The sequence below is a fragment of the Eubalaena glacialis genome, chromosome 9, assembly GCF_028564815.1.
Source record: "Eubalaena glacialis isolate mEubGla1 chromosome 9, mEubGla1.1.hap2.+ XY, whole genome shotgun sequence".
Classification (NCBI taxonomy): domain Eukaryota; kingdom Metazoa; phylum Chordata; class Mammalia; order Artiodactyla; family Balaenidae; genus Eubalaena; species Eubalaena glacialis.
The window spans coordinates 66,736,251-66,760,080 of NC_083724.1; positions in this window are offsets into that span (position 1 = coordinate 66,736,251).

Sequence of the window (23,830 nt, forward strand, 5' to 3'; positions counted from 1 at the left end):
CCTTGTTCAGTTTGTAAATGAAATCAGGAGTCCATTATTAGCTTTCTGGACTTGTAGAGACTAGTTCCTTAACACTTCTTCACCGGGTTTTCTCCATCTGGAAGTTGGGGACAGTGTTCATTTTCCTGATGGTCATTTGTCAGCTGCGTTGTAAAGATGAATAAAAGAAAATCCTTCAAACACTTTCAATTCCTCAAAAAAAAAAAAAAAAAAGTTGCCATAGCAACCCAAAGCATGAGTCGAGGTTTCAGTTCATTGTTGGAAAATCTCTCAAAAACTAGTTTTTGTGTGTGGGAAAAAAGAGAGACATCATGTTAAAATCACTCATTCAGGTAACACTTGGCCGCTTATGTACAGATCAGGAAGCACTTCCGGAAGGTTATGGAGTGCGTAGGTTAAGAGTAACTTGCAGCAGAGAAAAAGCTTAGCACAGCTCCTTGCAGCTCAGCCATCTGGCCGCCCTACTCCCCACCACCCTTCTATCGCTCACCTGGTGGAGCGCCTGCCTGGGGATGGGGGGTGGGCAGGTTTGCAGCTCCAAGGCCAGGCTGGTCAGCAGCAGCAAGCACAGCAATCCAGCCACGAGACAGGAGAGCCCATTAATTGGCTAATTTTGCTTATAATGTTTGGTCACTGCTTGGCAGGCCTGCTGTCTTTTGGGTGGTATTGGGCTCATTCGGAGAACCGGCCTGGCTCGGAATAGTGTTTTGAATGGCTTGATGGCATCTTCTAATGGCGACCATCTCAGAATGCCTGTCTTTCCCTTTGCCCCACTCCCTAGTCTAGATCAGGTCTTCTGGCCCTAGAACATCTGGCAAAGCCTGGTTTGAAGGTGAATCTCAGTCAGTCTGTCAAAGTTTCTGCTCCTTCCTAACCGAAGATTCTCTCGTTTGGGGTGAAGGAGAATGGCTGGGAGCTCTAAGGTGCCTTGCGAATCCCTTCAGAATAGACCCTTTAATCCAATATATCACTATCCCAGGGAAGTCTCAGGTTTCTAAAGTCATCCTAGATCTCCGGCAGCAAAGGAAATGAAGTCCCCAAATGTTTACTACCATCAGGACTTCAGGATTTTTCTCCTGAGTTTTGTGTGTGTGTCTGTGTTCCTAATGCATTTTTGGTTCATCGTGAAAATTTCCTAAGAAATGGCTGAACAAGGATGAGCCCATCACTCCATCCTTTATCTGATGTTTTACTTCAATGCCGGTTACCCCTAGACATTCTTCTATTTCTTTAGGATTTTGTCTTTCAAATTTCTTACAGGCATTGGAAACATGTTCTTCTCAACACAACTTCATCCCCAAACTCGACCCTTAAATTCTTCCTCCTTTAGACTTAGAGAGAGACCAAGTCCCCTATTATCAACTTCAAAGTCCTTAAGGACTCCGTAGCCCTATACTCTTTCCCCTTCTTTTTCTCCTAAGAAAAGGGCATCACCACTTTCTCTTTCTGGTCCTGTGCTGGAAATGCCGTTTTATTCCTTACCGTGTGCCCAGCTTCTGCTTTTACTTGTCAAAGGTTTTCTGAAACCCCACTTCCTTCCCAGTGACCATTCTGCCCACTGGAGGGATGCTGGTGATTTACCTCAACATACGGTGCACGCGCGTCTTTTCATCTTTTCATCCTTCCAGCTCCCTCAGCTTTTGCATAATGAAAATCCCTTAATTTTCCTGCTTGCCAAATGCCTGCCCCTCAGGGTGTGTGACTTCCCAGCGTCCTGGGGTTTTCACTGTGCCCGAGTCCTCACTGTCAGATGTTGCCTTTACCTAACGTCGCTCCCTGGCTCCTGTGGCTCCAGGTACTGGGGTAATTTAATTTTCTTGCACAGTAATGAGGAGCTTTGGTTTACAAATGGCAAAATGAGATGCAGATAGATTCCTCAGAACAAATGAGTGACTTGATTAGACGTGCAGTTAATCTTCCAGTGAGTGAGTCATTTGGCCACATTCCCTAGAGCTCCGGGTTTCTTTTCGATCCCACTCTGTGTGCAGAAGAGAGGAGCCATTTTTTTAAGTCTCTGTTCTGCTCCATTTCCCCTACCAGTTGGTGGACATTTTATAAATGCTATCTGATGAAAATGAAAACCTCACATTTCAAAGAGCAACAACATTTGAGCCTTTATCTAATTTTTAAACTTCTAATAAGCTCTCAGAATGTGACTTGTTTTTCTGAGGGACATAATTTAGTTAACAGTCTGTTACGGTTCTTCTCAAGGGTAAGATAGTTTCATTGAAACCCAATTCCTTTTGAAGTTATCCTTTTTAGTGAAATTGTAACCCTGGAGCTGGTGTGCGTGTGTGTGGGTGTGTGTGGGTGTGTGATGTGTTTGTGCTATAAGGTGTCTGTGTGTGTGATGTGTGTGTGTATTGCGATGTGTTTGTACTGTGGAGGGTGTGTGTGTGATACTGTGTATGTGTGACGTGTTTGTGCTGTATGTATATGTGTATGATGTGTGTATGTATGTATGTATGCTGTGTTTGTGCTATGTATGTCAACGTGATACGTGTGTACATGTGATGTGTTTGTGCTGTGTGTGTTTGTGGGTATGTGTGATATGTTTGTGCTGTATGCGTGTGTGTGTTGCAGGGTTCTGGTGAGAAGAGCACAGCTCCAAGCATCTTGGAGGGAACATTTGTAACTGAATTTGAAGTTAAGAGCTCTTCCCGGAGCTCAAGTTTCACTGAAAACCCAAAGCATGGGCCAAATTCAGCAAAAGCCTGATTTGCGGTTGTGACCCTTGAGGACTGGGCAAATTTGATAGTTCATCAGGATTGGTTTCTGGGGGACCCCGGGTCAGTTTGTGGGAGAGAGTCTGTGTCCAATTATGACTTGATGGGCGAGGAGGGTTTACTTGTGATCTGAAGAACAATTTAGGGTTCCTCTCAAGGGAAGCCACACAGGCCTGCACACACACAGACAGACAGACATTGTACCTGGGTTTTATAAGATTTGCATGTGAGGGGCTCTTCCAGCTACATTTCACTTAGATATTTTCAGGCTTAAAGAACTACCCTTAAAAGTAAAAGGGGACATTTTCTGCGGTAAGAAATTCAGAAACTGGAAACAAAGGAGAGAGTGCGCTGCACCCCATCATGGGCTACGGCAGCCCCCGTTTTCCTCCTCTAACTAGACCCCTCCGGGAGGAAGGGTGCTAATCACTAGTGCTCACTTCGGAGCTCCAACTTTAAGGAAACATTTCTGACACATAAATAATTTGCAAACACCGGATCTGGAAGAGCTTGGTGTGGCTTCCCAATTATCGAGCCCAGACCAACACTCATGCCTGCTTTGCTCCCAGGGTTCTTTTTACAGAAAACGATTATATCTGCCTGTGTGTCTTGTCACCAGTCAAATCATTGGTTGGTGTTAAAGCAAGACAAATGTAATCCTTACATGAGGAAAAAGCATAAGTGAGTTATTTTGAAAATTTGATTGTGAGATATGCCTGGAGAGAGAGAGAGAGAATATGAAAGAACAGAGTTGAATATCCATCCATGTCCTGTAAACCCCAGCTTACTGAACTAAGCTTCTCATGTTTGCTGATAAATAATGGTCGACAAGAATTAGGCAATTGCTACTTTTTTGAAAGACCGTGAAAAGTAACACAAAAACCAAACCAAAAAGAAAAGAAAAAAAAAAGCCAGTAGGGGAAAGGAATGTAAAATCGTTGCCAGGTAGTAGTTGGATAAGGAATAAGAAGAGCAGCATCTTTCTCCCTCGTGCCCATCCCTGTTTCTCTCTCTGTTTTGACTCTGACCTCAGTTCTCCACATCTAGTGTGATAGATGGCGAGAAGGCTGAATTCTTCAATGTGGTTGATGTCTTACAGGAAGTTTCAGTTCCATGGTAGAAGTTTAGAAGAGCTTTTTTTCTATACTAGAGGGAAGATAAGGGGAAAACAGTGTCTGTGTCTGTGCGTCTGCTCAGGCAGAATTTGTATTTAAAAACAAAAATCCTGTGTGTCTGGAAATAATTGAGACCCCACATAATATATAAATCAATGAGGGAAAACGCATAAACGATCTCGATAGCAACTGAGAAACAGATTAACATAACATAAAATAATATAATTCGGTGACACATTGGCTTCTGCCTTCTTCGTAGGTCATGAAAACACATGTTTGTGTAGTCTGGTTTCCAGGACATTCCCTTTAAAGTATCTTCAAAAACATTATCTTATCTCTGGCTCACTCCCCGCTTAACCTTGGTCCGATGTCTGGGATAAGGATGAGGATCTTCCCAAGATCCAGAAAGCAGTATATTAACCATACAGCACTCAGAACTGCCCATCGGACGGAGACACCGGCGCGTGCATATTCTGTGGTACAGAGCAGAAAGGCTGGACGGAGGGCCTTTATGTTGTCTGATAATGCAGCTCTTTGAAACACTGCTGGCAGACTTTCTTCACATCATGTCACACAAGACAAGAAACGGGACAGGCCCTCTCTGCTTCTCGATTCATCGACCTGCCATACAATACAACAAACCAGCTTTTTCAAGGCCCCCTGAATGAAGGCCTGTGCCTGCAAGGGAAATTTAATTGGATTTCTTTATGGGTTGCAACAATCCAATGAAAAATTATGTAAGAATGGCGTGATTCAGTTTCAACATGCACTTGAATAATAATAATTTTTTTTTATTTATAACAAGATTTCTTTAAAAAATAATAAGAAGAATTTTTAAATGAAAACTCCCTGCACAGCACTTTTCAGCTCAACGAGACCAGGCAGCCCAACTTTATCGGAGGCAGCTTGTGTTGTGTGGATGTTTGTGTCATTGTCCCAGCTCAGAAAATGATTTTAAATGCATAGATTATGTTCAGAATGGAGTCGGAGGCTTTCAAAAGCACTTGGTTTGGCATTCTGGAAGAATAATGTCGTCTCTAACAATGTCCCCTGCTTTGAACCAAAGTGCATTTGTGAATCCTGGAGAGGAGGAAAATGGCCATCCCCCCATGCATTCTTTGGAACATCTGTGTGACATTTGAAGATGAAGTCCTCTGTAGCATTTTGACATCTTCAGATTGGTTGAAACCAAATTGAAGATTATTTCTTTTCTTCCTCCTGGAAGTGGGCAAGTGGCTAGTATCTGCCTAAAACTCCTTCCTTGATATCCCCCCTATTTTCATGGCTCCAGGTGCCCTTCTTGGCTACTTGGACAGCATATGGAGTAAAAAGGAGGTCATTACACCCACCTCCATCCACAAATAGCCATGCAATTGGAATACAAAGCGGCAGATCATTTAGGCTTATTTCCTTTGTGACTTCAGCTATCCCTTCATTTATTCATCTTTTTTTTAATTCATCAAATCATATGCTCTTCCCACTGCCTGAAATACTGCTTCTCTACCTAGTTTACCTGGGAAACCCATACTCATCCTTCAAGACTGGGTTCAGATGTCTCCTCTGAAAGGGTCCTTACAATCCTTCCCCCATTCCAAAATCAGCACTCTCCCCCTGTGCCCCCACCACTCCTTGTACCTCTCCAGTGTAGCTCATACCACACTGTCATAACTGCGCATACAGATTGGGCTCCCCCAGTAGACAGTGAGCTGAATACAAGGGCCATTGGCCATATTTATCATTGTCTCCTCAATATTCGATACAGTACCCAGCACAAAAGAGAAATTTAATAAATAGTTCTTCAGTTTATGAATGAATTGATGAGTGGATAAATAAAGATAAAATATGGGTAGCCCACATATACCTGCCCAGTCAAAAAGAAAATCTATTTTTCCAAAGACACCAGATTAAAATGCATGATTTTATACTCCTGAATCAGGGCCCTTGGCTGAATTTCTTTAGAAATGACTGAAAACATCATACTCATTTATATAGAAATGATATGCCTAAAAACTGTACAGTGGAAAGCTTTTAAAATACATATATAAATTGGTTGAACAGGGCAACCCCGTAACCAATCACTCGGTATTTGCATGATGTCTCACAATAGTAAAAGTATCTGACATTAGCATGTGCTTTGCAGTTTTCAAAGTACTTTAACATTCTTGTTCTTGTATTTATTCAGCAAATACTTACTGAAGCCTGCTTTGTTCTAATCACTCTGCTACAGTGTGCTACACGGAGCAAACTAGGCCTCAGGGTGCTTACAGTCTAGTGGAGGAAGCAGATTTTAAATGAATCATTGCACAGATGATTTTTTTTTTCAATTTATTTTTTAATTTATTTTATTTTTGGCTGCATTGGGTCTTTGTTGTTGCACGCAGGCTTTCTCTAGTTGTGGCAAGCGGGGGCTACTCTTCATTGCAGTGCGCGGGCTTCTCATTGCAGTGGCTTCTCTTGTTGTGGAGCACAGGCTCTAGGCACGTGGGCTTCAGTAGTTGTGGCACACGGGCTCAGTAGTTATGGCACATGGGCTCAGTAGTTGTGGCACACGGGCTTAGCTGCTCCACGGCATGTGGGATCTTCCCGGACCAGGGATCGAACCCGTGTCCCCTGCACTGGCAGGTGGATTCTTAACCACTGCGCCACCAGGGAAGCCCTGCACAGATGCTTTTAACCACAAATAGTGTTACGCATAAAAGGAACAGAATATTAGGACGGTATCATTACATCTTATTTTACTTGAGTTTTACACTTTTGTGAAGATTGCAGACAAGTATCCATCAGCATGTGTCATATTAAAGCCAGAACGGACAGGGTTTACAACGGCTAGCAAGAGTGGAAGCCATACCAGAATCCAGTTGTACTTCCAAGTGGGAGTAGGCACTGAGAATGGCTGGAGGCTGAACTGCGTAAGCTACTAGGGGGCCCTCCAGAAACTTCTCCATTGAGGTAGAGGGAAGAGGTCCCAGTTTTATGAATGAGAAGGACTTGGAGGCCAGAAATCAGCTCTTACAAGAGTGTAGCACACTTGGGAGGCTTGGTTGGTCAATTAAGTGTGTGCGTGTGTGTGTGTGTGTGTGTGTGTGTGTGCAATTTGTGTGTGTTTGAGATGGTGTTGGAGGGGGCCATGTTCATGAAGTCTTCTAGCTCCTGTTATGGAATGATAATGGCCTCCATTTGAGCACTTATTACAAGTGAGTCGTTTACATATATTAATCTCCATTTTACAGACCGAAAGGCAGGAATGCATGAGAGTTAGAGCTTAGAAAAATTAAGGAACCTGCCCAGGACCACAGAGGTAGTAGGTGTTGGGACTGGGATTTGAACACAGGTCTGTGGCCTCAAAATCTGTGTATGTTGCTGTCACCTACTCTGTGTCTGCTTCCTGACCTGCAGATCTCATGGTTTTGTAAATTTGGCAGTTGCTATCAAAAGAACTTTTCCATCATCTTTGCTCTTACACTGGAGCATAAATGTTAGAGGAGTCCCAGGACAATCAGGTTGGTTGTTTTTAAACTGTAAAGATTCAGGGACTTCCCTGGCCGTCCAGTGGTTAACACTTTGTGATTCCAACGCAGAGGGCACGGTTTCAATCCCTGGTCTGAGAACTAGGATCCCACAGGCTGGCGCAGCCAAAATAATAAATAAATAAACTATAAAGATTCAAAAATGGGTTTCAGACCTCGGTAAGAACCCTCCACCCATGCATGCACGTACACACATACACACATACACTCCCGCTCTAGAGATTGTCTTTACAGCTCCACTTTCTTGTCACCAAGAGGAGACTTCAAATGTGTTTGGGGCCTCTCTGACTTCAGTGGGATGCACACGTGTGCATCAGGAGACAGCGTTTGGCTAGTGGGGAAGAAATGAATTGTTGCTATCAGTGACCGTAGAGGGATAACTTGATCCAAGATCCTCTTTTTACCATGGGAAGTAGCTTTGTTGGTAACAGTCCTAATCTTCTTTTTCAGCGGGTGAGTAGGGTAATGATGCTTCTGGCCAAGGGTCATGGGGAAGTGTGGCACGTGGGGGAATAGTCAAGTGTTCATGGGAAGAAATGCAGTCACAGGAGCTGTAAAACCACGGCCATTCAACCCCACTCCAGCAGCCCCAGCCCCTCACATTTCAGCCACTCATAACTTTAGGACAAATTCTCCTTTTGGGATAAAACTTTCCAAGTTCAATCTCTGCTCCCTGGGGGTCAGCTTTTTTTGGGAAATTTGTGCTAAATCAGCATAACTCTGTTCAAATTGGAGAAATACAAGACGTGATACACTTTCCTTCCGCCAGCTTGAATGAGATGATCAGCAGGAAGCATCCCCTGAGGTTGCCGTCTCAGGGATGTCTCTTGTTTCTGAAAGTTCCAGGCTTGGATATGATCATAGTGATGACAAGAAACAGCATCCCCAATTTTCAGAGATGTCTGGATCAATGACAGAGCCAACAAATGGATATTGCCAGGGAACGGGGGCAAATGTGAGAGAAATTGGGAGGCAGTAATGGATGAACAGAGAGATATGATAACACAGAAAATATTAATTGAAAGGGATGTCTCTGATCAAAAATAAAACTTCTAGGTTTAAATAGGAAAACATCCTGTGAGAACACACCCATTTGTGCACCAGAGCTAGTCTCTCAAATTGGGTAGCTAATGTCTCCTGAGGATGCACCAAGTGTCAGAAACCACTTGAAGCCGTTGGCATTATGTCCCCTTATTCTCACCACAAGCCTATATGGCAGAAATTACTGTCCCCATTTTACAGATGAGGAAACATTGTTCGTTTATTTAGCCAATAAATATTTTGGAGAGTTTAGCATAGTTAAAGCAGCAAACAAAACCACGAAGGTCTCATTCTCATGGGCAGGGCAGAGAGTGACAACAATTACATGTCCAGTAGTGATAAGAGCAAAAGAACAGTAAAGCAGGGTGTGAGGTGCCACTGGGGGCCAGGACAAGGCTCCCTGATGACATGTAAGCAGAGCCCTGAGGGCGAGTATCCTTGGTGGCTGGAGCACAGAGAACAAGGGTGAGGGGGATAAGAAATGAAGGTAGAGAGCTAGTCAAGGGCAAGATTACACAGGGCTTTGTGGGTCTCGGGAAGGTTTTAGATTTTATTCTAATTGCAAAGGCAAGGCACTGGAGGGTGTGTAGCTAGGGCACATGTTCAGCTGCTGTAATAATGTGATGAGACGGAAGTCTAGTTCTCTCTCGTGTGATATCCAGAGGTAGGAAACCCAGAGTTGTTAGGGTGGCCATGTGAGTGTGGACATCAGTGCACCAGCCGGAAGGGGGAAAGAAGCAGAGGTGCATCCCCTTCTTTCAGTGCTTTGTCTGGACATTGTACTTGCTGCATCTGCTCATGGACATAGGGTCCAACTTAGTCACATGACTCCAACTTAGTCACATGACTCCAACCTAGTCACATGACTCCAACCTAGTCGCAAGGGCACACCAACTGCAATGCAGGTGGAAAATAGAGTCTTTAGTCATTATTCAGGTACATTTTGGCGGGTCTGTTATCAAAGGAAGAAAGGGAGAATGGATGTTGGGAGACAGCTAGGAGTCTGTCACAGAAGGTTTTGAGTGGACAAGTAACATGATCTGACTTATGTTTTTAAAAGACTGCTCTAAGCATTGTCTTGAAAAATCATCTGGAGGGGCAGGGATGGAAGTAAAGAGACTAGTTAGGAAGTGACTTTAATAATCCAGGTAAAGAATAATGATGGCACAGGCTAGGGTGACAGAAATGAAGATGGTGAAAAGCATACAGATTCTGGGTATATTTAAAAGTAAAGCTAAAAATATTTATTTTTTAATTAAAAAATTTTTATTGAAGTATAGTTGATGTACAATATTATGTAAGTTACAGGTATACAACATAGTGATTCACAATTTTTAAAGGTTACACTCCATTTATAGTTATTATAAAATATTGGCTATATTCCCAGTGTTGTACAATGTAATCTTGTAGCTTATTTTATACATAATAGTTTGTACCTCCCTAGAAAGATTTCTTGATGGATAAAAATGCGAGGTGTCAGAGAAAGAAAAAGGAGTCAAAGATGACTCTGAAAATTTTTGATGTGAGCACTGAAAGGATGGACTTACCATTTACCAAGACAGGAAAGACTGGGTAAAGGGTAGGTTTTGGTGTGAAATTAAGAGTTTGGTTTTAGACATATTGAGCTTGAGATGACTATCAGACACCAAATAGAAATGTCTAGAAGGAAGTTGGAATTTTGACCTCCAATTTGGGAGGAAGATTGAGGATGGAGATACAAATTGGGGAGTTGTCAGTGTTTAGATGACGTTTAAAGCCACGCTCAGAGATATAGTGACCTTATTCCAGTTACTGGTGTAGTTAACATCCCCAAACACGTGTCTGTTTATGACAAAGCCTATGCTTTCCCCACTAGGCAACACTAGCGATCCAGTACTCCATCTCCCAGGAACTGCTGATCTGTCTTTTCAGACCCATTGTGAATTGATCCTCCCCCCTTCTCTCCCCACCCCCCCCACCCTGTTTAATTTGTGCCTTCACTATTTCACTAGAAAAAGGAAACAAAATATGTCCCAGTGGAGGAGAGAGACTGCACAGAAAGGGATGTCCTAAAGGCCAGAAGCCCCCACAAGTAAATCAAATGGCTTGAGACGAAACAGAACTGAAATGAGAAGCTGGTGGAATGTGATTGCCTGGGATAAGGCATCGTGAGTCTCTGGAGGCACAAGGCATAGATAGAATAGCAGGGTGAGGTGGTGGCTGGGGTAGGTGGTGGACCTTGTCAGGACAATAGAATGAGGAATAATGCAGAGCTCAGGAAGTCAGATGACCATCTTCTGGGACTTAGAATGCTGTGCAAGGGGTGGGACTGTCCTTTATTCCAGAGCCCTGTTTACCTGGTCAGGGCCGCTGCTGGAAGGGGCCGTTCATCGTGCAGCTGTTAAGAACAGATATCATGGGGGTTGGGGAAACACTGGAACAGGGTTTGGGGACTTACAATAAATTTCCTTTAATTTTTAGCATCTCTTTGTTTCTACCTTGTCTATATTAGCTGAAAAAGACGAGCAAGACTCTAGAACAATGGAGAAAGTTGAGAATGCCATCATTAAGCTTTGCTTCTGTGGTCTTTCTTCATTAATTCACTTTCCCAATGACCTGCTTTCAGCTGGCTCATGGTGACAAGGGATTTTTTTGTCCTCCTACACCAGAGGCCTCATTATAGGTTGAACTGTGTCCCCCTTCCCCCCCCACCCTGCCAATTTCAATGTTGAAGTCCTAACTCCCAGTACCTCAGAATGTGACCTTATTTGGAAATCGGGTCATTGTACTTGTACTTAGTTAGATTAAGATGAGGTCATTAAAGTGGGCCCTAATCCACTAGCACTAATGTCCTTATTGAAAGGGGAAATTTGGACACAGAGACATGCATAGAGGGAAGATGATGTAAGAAGACAGAAGGAGAAGACAGTCATCCATAAGCCACAGAGAGAGGCCTGGAACAGATCCTTCTCTCACAGCCCTCAGAAGGAAGCAACCCTGCCGACACCTTTTTTTTTAATTGAAGTATCGTTGATTACAATGTTGTGTTAATTTCTGCTGTATAGCAAAGTGACTCAGTTATATATATATATGTGTGTGTATATATATATATATATATGTATATATATATACATTCTTTTTTTTAAATTCTTTTCCATTATGGTTTATCCCAGGACATTGAATATAGTTCCCTGTGCTATGCAGTAGGACCTTGTTGTTTATCCATTCTATATGTATAGCTTACATTTGCTAATCCCAAACCCCCCGTCCATTGCCCCCCCACCCCCTCCCCCTTGGCAACCACAAATCTGTTCTCTATATCTGTCTGTTTCTGCTTCGTAGATAGGTTCATTTGTGTCATATTTTAGATTCCACATATAACTGATATCATATGGTATTTGTCTTTCTCTGTCTGACTTACTTCACTTAGTATGATAATCTCTAGTGGCATCCATGTTGCTACAAATGGTATTATTTCATTCTTTTCTTTGGTCAAGTAGTATTCCATTGTATATATGTACCACATCTTTATCCATTCTTCTGTCAATGGAGATTTAGGTTGTTTCCATGTCTTGGCTGTTATAAATAGTGCTGCTGTGAACATTGGGGTGAATGTATCTTTTTGAATTATAGTTTTGTCTGGATATATGCCCAGGAGTGGGATTGCTGGATTATGTGGTAATTCTCTTTTTACTTTTCTGAGGAACCTCCATACAGTTTTCAATAGTGGCTGCACCAACTTACATTCCCACCAGCAGTGTAGGAGGGTTCCCTTTTCTCCATACCGTCTCCAGCATTTGTTATTTGTAGACTTTTTAATGATGGCCATTCTGACTGGTTTTAGGTGGTACCTCACTGTAGTTTTGATTTGCATTTCTCTACTGATTAGTGATGTTGAACATCTTTTCATGTGCCTATTGGTCATCTGTATGTCTTCTTTGGAGATATGTCTATTTAGGTCTTCTGCCCATTTTTCGATTGGGCTGTTTTTTGTTGTTGAGTTGTATGCCAACACCTTGATTTAAGACTTCTAGCCTCCAGAATTAAGAGACAATAAATTTCTGTTATTTAAGCCACCCAGTTTTTGGTACTTTGTTACAGCAGCCCTAGCAAACTTTTACAGGCCTCCACATACATCACTTCAACAGGTATACACAACAGGATACCAGACTTAGCCTGAGGGCAAGGTATTTATGCAAAAACTATTTCCTCCCCTCTAATTTGTTGTGAAGTCCTGTGCTAGGCCCCCAAGAATTTGTCTTTTACTGATGCTTTTTAGAATCTGAGAATCATTTTCCCAGCTGCGCCAATGGCCCTAGTCAAAGAGATTCATGGCATACACATATATCTTAAAAAAACTTGAGGGCTTCCCTGGTGGCTCAGTGGTTGAGAATCTGCCTGCCAATGCAGGGGACGCGGGTTCGAGCCCTGGTCTGGGAAGATCCCACATGCCACGGAGCAGCTGGGCCCGTGAGCCACAATTGCTGAACCTGCGCGTCTGGAGCCTGTGCTCCGCAACAAGAGAGGCCGCGATAGTGAGAGGCCCGCGCAACGCGATGAAGAGTGGTCCCCGCTTGCCACAACTGGAGAAAGCCCTCGCACAGAAACGAAGACCCAACACAGCAATCAATCAATCAATCAATCAATAAGAACGTGAATTTCTAAAAAAAAGAAAAAAACTACTTTAAAAAAAAAAAAACAAAAAACTTGACTACACCAGTGTGGGGGAGAAAGAGAAAGAGAGCAGTTTAAATGATGCTGGCAAGTTTGCCCACCATCCCACTCAATAGGTTTATGCTTCAGAATGAGTAGGAGCCATGAGGCAGGAGTTGCTGCTCCAACCTGCTGTTTCCACCTGCTCTCGATTCTGGCCTGCCTTCATGTGACAGCACCTTCCCAGGCCTGGGTGATTCCTCTGTAGAAAGATGCCTAGTTTTCATTATTTGGGGTTTAAATTACCTTGCCTTATAAGATGACTCTAACACCCATCCCTACATAGGCGGTGACCCCACAAAAATGCTGGCGTGGGGCACTTCCAGTGGGCACAGTGGCATGTGGTGTGACCCCCACGTAGGTGCTGTGCTCCATGGCGTGGATTAGAAGAGGCTCAACAGGCCAATTTGAAGATGCCATGCAGAGAGTGTTTATGAAATTATTTCTTTTCTCATGCAAGTCAAATGCAACAATGAGTAGGTAGTTCTTGTGTGAAAGAGCGGGAAGATCATCTAAGTTTAATTTTCTTTTTAAACATCTCTTTTATACGTAGCAAACCTATGTGCAGCCCAATGTAGAAATCAGATAAAGGTGGAACTTCCTTAGGCCAGAGTCACACCGGTCAAATATCTCAAGGTAGGTCATGTAGCCGAGAGAATTGGGCTGGGTGAATCTCTGTTGAATTGGAGAGAACGTCCCTGGTCTAAAGAGGCAGCCACTAGGTGGCTTCAGCCCCGCAGGAATGGGTCCCAGTGTTACCAGATCTTCTACTTCCAAGGGAAGCCAGGAGGCTAGAATATGTGAAAGCTCCTGATTTCTAAAACTCTGTGAAAGACACTGTTAAAAGAATGAAAAGACAAGCCATAGACTGGGAGAAAATATTTGTAAAACACATATCCAATAAAGGACTTTATCCAAAATATACAAAGAAGTCAACAGTAAGAAAACAAACAACCCAATTTAAATGGGCAAAAGATCTGAACAGACACGTCACTAAAGAAGATATACAGGTGACAAATAAGCAAATAAAAATATGCTTGACATCATATACTATGACCCGTGGGAATTGCCAGTAAAAACAGTGAGATGCCATTACACACCTCTTAGAATGGCTAAAATCCCAAACACTGATAACACCAAATGCTGATAAAGATGTGGAGCAACGGGAGTTCTCATTCATTGCTGGTGGGAATGCAAAATGGTACAGCCACTTTGGAAGACAGTCCGGCAGTTTCTTCCAAAACTACACATAGTCTTACCATATGCTCCAGCAGTGATGTTCCTTGTTATTTACCCAAATGATTTGAAATCCTTGTGTCCACACAAAACCCTGCACGTGAATGTTTACAGCAGCTTTATTCATAATTGCCCAAACTTATAAGCAACCAAGATGTCCTTCAGTAGGTGAATGGATAAATAAAGGGTGATATATCCATAGTGCTAAAAAGAAATGAGCTATCAAGCCAGGAAAAGACATGGAGGAGTCGTAAATGCATATTGCTCGGTGAAAGAAGCCAATCTGAAAACACTACATACTGTCTGATTCCAACCAGATAACATTCTGGAAAAGGCAAAACTATAGAGACAGTAAAAAGATCAGTGGTTGCCAAGGGTTGGGAGGGTGGAGGGATGAACAGGCAGAGCACAGGGGATTTTTAGGGCAGAGAAACTATTCTGTGTGATACTGTAATGGTGGGTACATGGCATTGTGCATTTGCAAAATCCATAAAATGTACAACACAAAGAGTGAACCCTAATGTAAACCATGGACTTTAGTTAATAATCATGTATCGATTCTGATTCATCAATTGCAATAAGTATATCACACTAATGCAAGATGCTAATAATAAAGGAAACTGGGAGCCAGAGAGAGGTGAGAGGGAAGAGTTAGTATCTAGGAACTCTGATTTCTGGATCAATTTTTCTGTAAACCTAAAAAATGTCTATTAATTTAAAAACTCCTGATTTTGAAAGCTTAGCCACTAACTCAATAGGTAAGGAAAACAAAACCACTGTACAGGTCAAGAAAAACTCATCTGTAAGCTGACCATGAGCTGCCTGCTTGATTTTGACTTCTGCCACAGGCCCCTACGGCAGCCCCGAGGGCACTGCCATGGGACGCCAGGCTCCATCGGACACCGCGTGAAGACCATGTTACTTCTCCAATCTCCCATCTTTAGAGAGGAGGGAACTAAGGTCCTGAAAGGTGAGGGGACTGGCCCAGGGTGACCTGGATGATTAGAGACAGATTTAAGACTGAGACCCCAGCCTTCTGCTTTCATTTTCTTCCCCCAGGGAGTCTTTCCCAAGGCCTCATGCCCTCAGCCTCCTTTCCCTCCATTGCTTAATCGAAGAGAAAGGGCTGCTGGGCTCATTTTTATAGAGGCAAATGCTGAATCCTTGAGGCTTGGACTTGGAAAAGGGAAGACAAAAACGGGGTGGAGAGATTAGCCAAACAGAGAAAGATAAATTCTTCCAGCAGGGAGTTTCCTGCAAAGTCATGATGGCACTTAATGTTTCAACCACAAGTCATAGGTTGAGATTGACTGTATGTTGAAAACAGTTGGGCAACACTAAGGATGTAGGGGGAGGGAAGCCTAGCATTTATGGAGTACCAATGAATAGTAATGATAACTACCATTATTGAGCACTAACTCTGTGTCAGGCACTCTGTATGCCACAGGCTATTTTATCCTAAACAACACCATAGAAGGCAGGCGTCATTGCTATCCCCGCCATTTTACGAGACAACTAAAGCACATAGGGGTTAGTGGTTGGCCCAAGGTCATATAGGCACTGAACAGTAAGGTTGGGATTTGAACTCTGGTGGTATGACTCCCTACCCCCTGTCATAATACCTCCTTAACACCCACCAAGTGCCCAAATTGATGGTGTGGTGTTTTGACTATGTTATTGAATCCCCACACAGTCCTTTGAGGCAGGTGCAATCGGTTATGAACATTTGCGGTCAGATATTCTGGCTTCATCACATACCAGCTGTGTTGTTTTGGGGCAAGTTACCTAGCCTTTCTGTGCCTCGGTTTCCCACCTGTAAAATGGGGCTGATAACAGTGTCAATCTCTTGGGGCAACCATGAGGGTTAAAAGAGGTAATATGCCTGAGAACCCTAGCACTTTTTTTTTCCATTTAATAAATGAGAAGAATGAGTTTCCGAGAGATTAAGTCACTTGCCAAAGATCACACAGCTGGTCAGTATATTGCCTTCTTGGACAGGAGGGAGAAGGGAGTTGGGGGCTGCTTCTGAAATGAATGTAATTCACTCTAAAATTAATGTAATTTGGACACCAAATGCTGTGGAGAGCATCGGCCTCTAATAGAGAAAATATGATTTAGTGGTTGGATTTTAAACTAAACAAATTTACTGTGGTCTCTAAATGAGTCTCATGACAAGACCAAAACATTTCTTTTGCCCCAGATTACCAATATCATATGTTAAGGAGAGAAAACCAGATGGCTCTTAAGCTGGTGTCGGTAGAAATATATATAGGTGGGTTGTTTTTTATAGCTGTTGGCATATAAAATAAGTCATTATTCTAAATAGAAAAATATTGATGATATCATCGAGGCCATTGAAAGAACATCAACCTGATCTGATGAACTGGGAAATCAATAGATACTTTCCAAACAAGATGACATGCCTTTTTAATTGGTTGTGTGAGTGTGATATACTCTACTTCAAAGTTCAAAGTTAATTCTCACTGGTTTGGGGTTGTGATTGTTGTTTCTGTATGCAGGCACTTCTGGATCCACTTAGTGTATTGTTAATAGCAATAATAGTACCTGCTGTGTGTGTTTTCATTCCAACGGGGGCAAAGTCATTGGTATGTTTTTCAGCATCATAATAAGAAGATTGGCATTTCTGCCTACTTCCTAGGAGGTCAAGGGATGACTGGTGTGGGTTTGGCCTACATTGAACACATGGGACACCAGCCAGGGAATATCCTATTACCCATAGGTTGTTAATTCAGAGGCAGGTGACTTAGTAGATAAACTCAATCGATTCTGGTTGTGGGATGTCTGAGCTATTACCTTGGCCTCAAATAAAGCCCAACTGAACTGTGGAAACTCACCCTTGTCACTGAAGGGTCGAAAAGGTCTTGAGGTCAGCCTGAGAGAGTTTAAGAGTCAGGGAGGGGGTGTCTTGCTGCCGTGCAGCACAGCTTCTGTTCGATACCCTGTGCAGTATTTTCATGACGCACCTTCCTAAGAAGCAGGCCCTGATAAACATGAAAAGGGTTTGTCCCCAAAGGACTTGCCACCCCTTCCTGTATTTCTTGGTGCCTTTCCCTGATTTCACATTGTTTGGGGTACATTTCCTTTGGGAAAGTGACTGCACGTCCAGAGAGGCCCACATTAAGGAAGAGGAGTGAGTGGATTCTGAAAATTTCCTGGGAAATCAGTGCTGGAAGGAACTTGAGAAATCATATAGTCAGTTCCCCTCTTTATTGACAAGGAGGAGTTTCAGCTTACAGAGCAGCCTAAAAACATGGGCTGTATATCAAGCTAATTAAAAGAATTTTAATGTTTGCTTATGTAATGATGTACATAATTATACAAGGTAATTGGAGTGACAGTAGAAAACAAAGTAAAATAACTTGATCTCTGTGAAACTCCTTTCTGGAATACTCACATTTTGGAGAAAATGATATATGAAAGAAAGGGAGGAAAAGTCAGAGAGAGGATTGGGAGAGAAGAAGAAGAGGACAGGGCGATGAGAGAGAGAGAAGAGGTTGACGAGAATAACAAGGAAGCTCCCACACCAGTATCTTAGTCCTCACAATGCCTGCCTCCCCAGTATCCCAGTGCTTTGTCCTGGCCACGAGGAATGGTTCCCGTGAGCCACTGTGAAAGCCCTCAGCCCACAGGCAAGGAAACGCTGATGTTTCCCTTTGCATCTCCTCAGCATCTCTGGGTGATGCCTGACTGTTTTCCCTCAGGAAGCAAAAGCGATAGACCCCCAGTTGTTATGAAAGGAGAGCCGGTGGGAGTCTGCTTGTAGGGGGCTGAGGAGAACGGTATATGGAGCTTGGAAAGGTGAGAGGTCGAAGACTCTCTGGCCAAGTGGGTGGGCTGGGAAGTAGGCCTGGACACTCCTATGCTCTCTTCAGAAAGTTCTCCGGCCCCTGCAGAGGGTCCCTGCACATGGAGTACTCACATGAGAAGATAAAGCAGCTGTCATGCTCCAGACCAGCCCCATATTTATAATGACCAACTCTGCCTGAGATTTACAAGCCCGGCCCTTAGGAAGGAAGCGCCTAAGAACACACACCAACCCTGAAATGAAGTGGGTCCATCACTCCACACCTTATCACCTCTTCATCCATCAGAATGACATTTTTTATGGCTGTCTTCCCAGCCCAAGGGCAGCCAGAGGGCAGTTGGGCTTCTCTTGTTTTCCCTCATTCTGAGAATGTTCAGTGACCCCGCTGCACTCTTTCCCACCACGCCTCATGGAGGATTTTTCCTGTCTACTCTTAGCTGCTGATTATTGATGTCTAGTCCTCGCTGTGAAGGCGGCGACCCATCCTGGGGGCTCTTGTGGCTGGTTTTAGTTCAACCAATTACAGCTTCCAGTCAGTGCTTTCTCCCTTGAGGGCACCGGCAATGCCACCTTGGGTGACGCCCTGCCAGAATGTGCCAGGATGAAGCACCCCATCACGTTACAGCAAGGGGCTTAAATGCAACAGTTCAGCATACTTTCTGTCTGGAATTGTGACATTGACTAAGCCTCTGAAGTCCCCTGGAACTGAGTTTCCTCATGTTAGACAACAATAACAACAATACTAATCATAAGAAGAAGTGCTAACATTTATGCTGTCCTTCTTATGTGTCCGGGATTATTACCCCCTAAGTGTTTTGTGTGGGTCAAATCTCTCAAGAACCCTGCCATGCAGATATTATTATTATTATCCCCATTTCACAGTTGAGGAAACTGAGGCCCAGGGTGTTTAAATGACTCATCTATAGCTACTCAGCAGGTCAATTAGTATGGCTGGACTTGGGGCCCAGGCAGCACGACTTTTGTTTAGAGACCTTAGAGAGTTTGCAAAGCTATTTCACTCATTCCTTAATATAGCTTCAGGAAGGAAGCAGGATAAGAATGATCGTTCCCATTTTGCAAACAAGAAAACTGACTCTCAGAATTTAAGAGATGTCCAAGGATATTTGGCTGGGGCAGAGTGGAGTCTGGAACCTGTTCTTTTTTGGTAAGTCTAGACCGCTTAGCTCTGAGGCTCTGCAGAGTGTAGCGCTCGGCCCGGCGATTCCTGAAGGTCCTTCTGGCGGCTCATCCGAGCCTACGAGTTGGAGAGTCACCTCTCTTGGCCATTAGAACAAATGCTCCTTCCATTTTTCTTTAACGGTGATTCGATTATAGGAAGGAATTTCTTCTCACTGAAGCTAAACAAGTTGTTTTATGTAGAAAAATCTTGCTAATACCTCCTTAACAACAATGAAAAAAAACCCCAAAACATTTGGTTGGATATTTTGTTTTTTAACAGAACTCTTTAAAGGAGGCCTAATATTTACCCAGGATTGCCCTATCTACAGAATATTCATTAGGAAATGATTAAAGGATATTGGATCGCCTTCCATTCATTGCCTCAATTATTTATGAGGAATGCATATTTATGGAAATGCTCATTCTGTAATCTTTGAATCTATTAGCTTTCATACTGAGTTTCATTTTGTCAGGTTGCCCCAAAATCTAGTGGCTAAACAGGACCTAAATCTATTAAATATTGACTCCAGTTCTTCCAGGCAGAAACGTTATTCTGTTAATAATGCAAGTCTACCAAGCATCACTGATACTCCAAGTGAGACAACTTCTCAGTTTGAGTGGCTAAGCTTACTCTCAGGCAAGAGAGCAGAGAGGGGTTTTCCAATTTGATGTCAGCCAGTTTCTTCTACCATGGGATGCTTGTGAAAGAAAAAACTGACCGAATTAAAACTAGCCTGTGGGCTTTATTTTTTATTTCCTGTAGCTAAAAGTGTATAAATTGAACTGCACTAAATAAAGCACAATAATTTGTTCTTGAAATTAGCAAGCACACGTTTCACCCATAAAACCGTTGCTCTGTGATGTGAGACTGGATTTCATTTCAGTGGTCTTGATTTATTGTTTGGTTTGTTTTATTTTGAGGGGGTGGGGATAAGACCACTGCAGGACAAATCTATTAAAATGGTTGACAAGAAGAGATTTGCGAAGGTTTATTAATCTTTAAAAATCTGAGTCAGTGAGTTGAAAATGTTTAAATGTTAGGAAGACTTTTAAAAGACCTTAAAGACGTATATATGAAGCTTAAACCAAAATATTTGATGTTAACTTGGAGAGATATTCTCGTCTCTATTTCATTCTTCTTTTTAAGGTCATTTTCTATGCCCTTGCTTTTTTTGCTTAAGGGACAGATTTCTTGTCATGCAGGTTGAGAATGTGGTGAATTAGGACACCTTGGCTGGCTTTGAGAGAGCCTAGGTGCTACTTTTGTAAACAACCCCCCAACTCTGCTCCTCCCCTGCTCCCCACATCTATATGCATTCTCTGATAGGAGCTAGTGTAAATGGGAAGAAAAGGAAGGCATTTTGGTTGGAAGTGCAAACCAAGGGGCTATATGAAGAGAGGGGATAGAATTGCAGCCATTTCCTTGGGCTGGTTGTAAGTTTCTCTGGAAAGACAGGTAAAAAAGCAAAACCATCAGAACAGCTCAAAAGAGACTTGGCGAATTGCTAGACCCAGGCATAGCTGCTTTGGGCCATAGATAATACTTAGTATTACTCTGCCAGACAAATTATTCGGTTAGGATTCTTGGCTCCAGTGACAACTCAACTCGACTCACTCAACTGGCTTTAAGGAATAGAGAAAAAGAACATATTTGTTCATGTGACTGAAAAGTTCAGGAATAGTCTGGTTTCAGCTATAAGGTAGTCCCAGGGGCCCAAATGATGTCACCATCCTCCTTCTCTTGGCTCTGTTCTGTCCCAGATAGTTTCATGATGAGGCTCCATGGCACGGCAACATGGCCGCCAGCAATTGGAGTCCAGTGGAAAGAATGTTAGCCCGTCTCCCAGGATGCCCAGCAAAAATGCCATTGTATCTTTTTTTTTTTTTATAAACTTATTTATTTATTTATTTATTTTTGGCTGTGTTGGGTCTTCATTGCTGCACAAGGGCTTTCTCTAGTTGCGGCGAGCGGGGGCTACTCTTTGTCGTGGTGCGCAGGCTTCTCATTGCAGTGGCTTCTCTTGTTGCGGGGCACGGGCTCTAGGCACGCGGGCTTCAGTAGTTGTGGCACGTGGGCTCAGTAGTTGTGGTTCGCGGGCTCTAGAGCGCAGGCTCAGTAGTTGTGGCGCATGGACTTAGTTGCTCCGTGGCATGTGGGATCTTCCTGGACCAGGGCTGGAACCCGGAACCCCTGCATTGGCAGGCGGATTCTCAACCACTGCGCCACCAGGGGAGCCCTGCCATTGTATCTTGTTGCCTCTGGTTGGGCCACCTGACCATTCTTGAACCCATTGCCAAGTCTAGGAAATGAATGCTCTGATTGGTCAGACCTGAGTCATAGGCCCACCCTTGGAACCAGGAGAAACAAAATCCACCCAAGTACATGAATTGAGGGAGGAGGGTCAGGTGGTTCCCCAGAGGAAAAAAAGATGGTTGAAAAACCAGATGGCAGGACCAGCAGAAAGCATGGTGTTCTCTGAGAAGCAGGTAACAGAGAGACAGAGCCCTGCCAACACCAGGCGGCAGCTGCTGTCACAGGTTGGGACATGCAAGGCATCCCTTTAGGGACACCAAGAAATAACTGAGAAACACTTCAAGGGGGCTCTGTTTCCGGCAATTAACTAGATGGGATTTGAGTATAAAAATAACAGGTTGATATTCTTTCCAAAGCAAGGCGTAGGGCATTTGATTACACTTGGAACTCTAGAGAAGACAGATGTCACTTAAAACAGAGTTGTATGAGCATATGTAGTAAACTCCCCACAACACTCTATTTAAACTCTAGTTATGGTTTGTTTTAGTGCAGTTTTTAAATGGTTCATTCTGGTAGAAATACAAATCCATTTATAGACCGATTCTGAGGAGCTAGAGACAAAGAAGTCTTTATCCAAGGCAGTTATTAAGTTGAAATTTTCCAAGGCAACCTCAGCAGCTCAGAGATATGATTGCTTTTGTCTCTTGAAGTGAATTTAGTCCTTTTGGTGTCTGTAATTGTGCCTTTTCTTTCTCATTCCTCATGTTGTATATTTTTGTTTCCTATCTTTCTTAGGCTTGCTAGGCGTTGGTAAATTTTATTTGTCTTTTCAAGGAATCCACTTTGATTTTACTAGTCATTTATATTTTGTTATTTAAATTTCTAAAATTAATCAATTCCAGCTTTTTTCCCCCTACAATTCCTCTTCCAGCATCCTTTTAGTTTATTTCTTGCTGTTTTTTTCCCTATTCCATTAAGTTGCATGTTCAGTTTACTTATCTTCTTGATTAATAAAGCTATATGTTTTCTTTTGAATACAAATTTAGCCACAGCTCATAAATTTTTTGTATAGAGTGTCATTTTTCTGCTAATTTCTGGGTAATTTATCATTCAATTTGACTTCTTCTTTGATTCAGGAATTGTTTAGGGTTCTGTTAATTACCAATGAGTGAGTTTCACTGTTGTTAATTCTGGTTTCTAGCTTTCTTTCATCATGATAAGAGAATATGACCAACATTTTGGAATTTTACAGTTTTATTTCTGGCCAAGAACACTGTCAATTTTTTTTGAGTGTGTATTAGACATAAGAGGAAAAAGTAATTCTTTGTAACATGTATTGTATCTGTGCATATATATGTACATGTGAACACACACGCACAAAAACACTTATACACACATATACTAGATAGACACAAGACACACATATACTGGATAGACTCTATTGATTGTTATTCTAAACATTTATATCCTTTTTTTAACCCCACAACTTATCCATTAGAATCTGAGAAAGCCAAAGTCCCTCACTGTGATTATGGTTTTATCAAATTATTCTTATATGGTTAAAAGTTTTTGTATAATACATTTTACCGATTTCAACAATTCAGACTTTTCCTCTTTACCTAATTTCATGTTTTGGCCTTAAGTTTCACTTTATCTGACATTAATTTACCATTCTTTCTTTAGTTTGGTTTGTATTTGTATAATATAGCTGCAGCTATTCTTTATTTTTAAACTTTGTTTTTCATTCTATTTAAGGTAGATACCTTACAAACCTAGCTCAATTTTGTTTTTTTGCTGGTTGGTTTGTTTTTTTTAACCTAATCTGCGAGTCTTTGTCTGCCAATAAGAAAAGTAAAGCCATTTGCATTAATTGTGATATCTGACATTTTTGCTCATATGCCATCTATCTTATTTTAGATTTTCTTTTTTTTATTCTTACTTATTGTTTCTTCTTTTTTTTTCTGGTTTCATATTTTTTACATCCTTTTTCTGTTCTTTAATATGAAGTTCAGTTATGTATCTTACTTTGTTCCTAAGTAACTTCATATTTCTAGCAGTCATATTTAAACATATCTTTCTACCAAAATTAAATAATAATTCTACTCCTGCCCCTGCCCCAAAAGCACAAGATTTTTAGCAGGGTTTTGCTTCCCCACTCTTTATTCCTATGCCTCTACCCCACTTCTGGGTATTGTTTAATTAATATGGCATTTTATTTCCAACCAATTATTAAA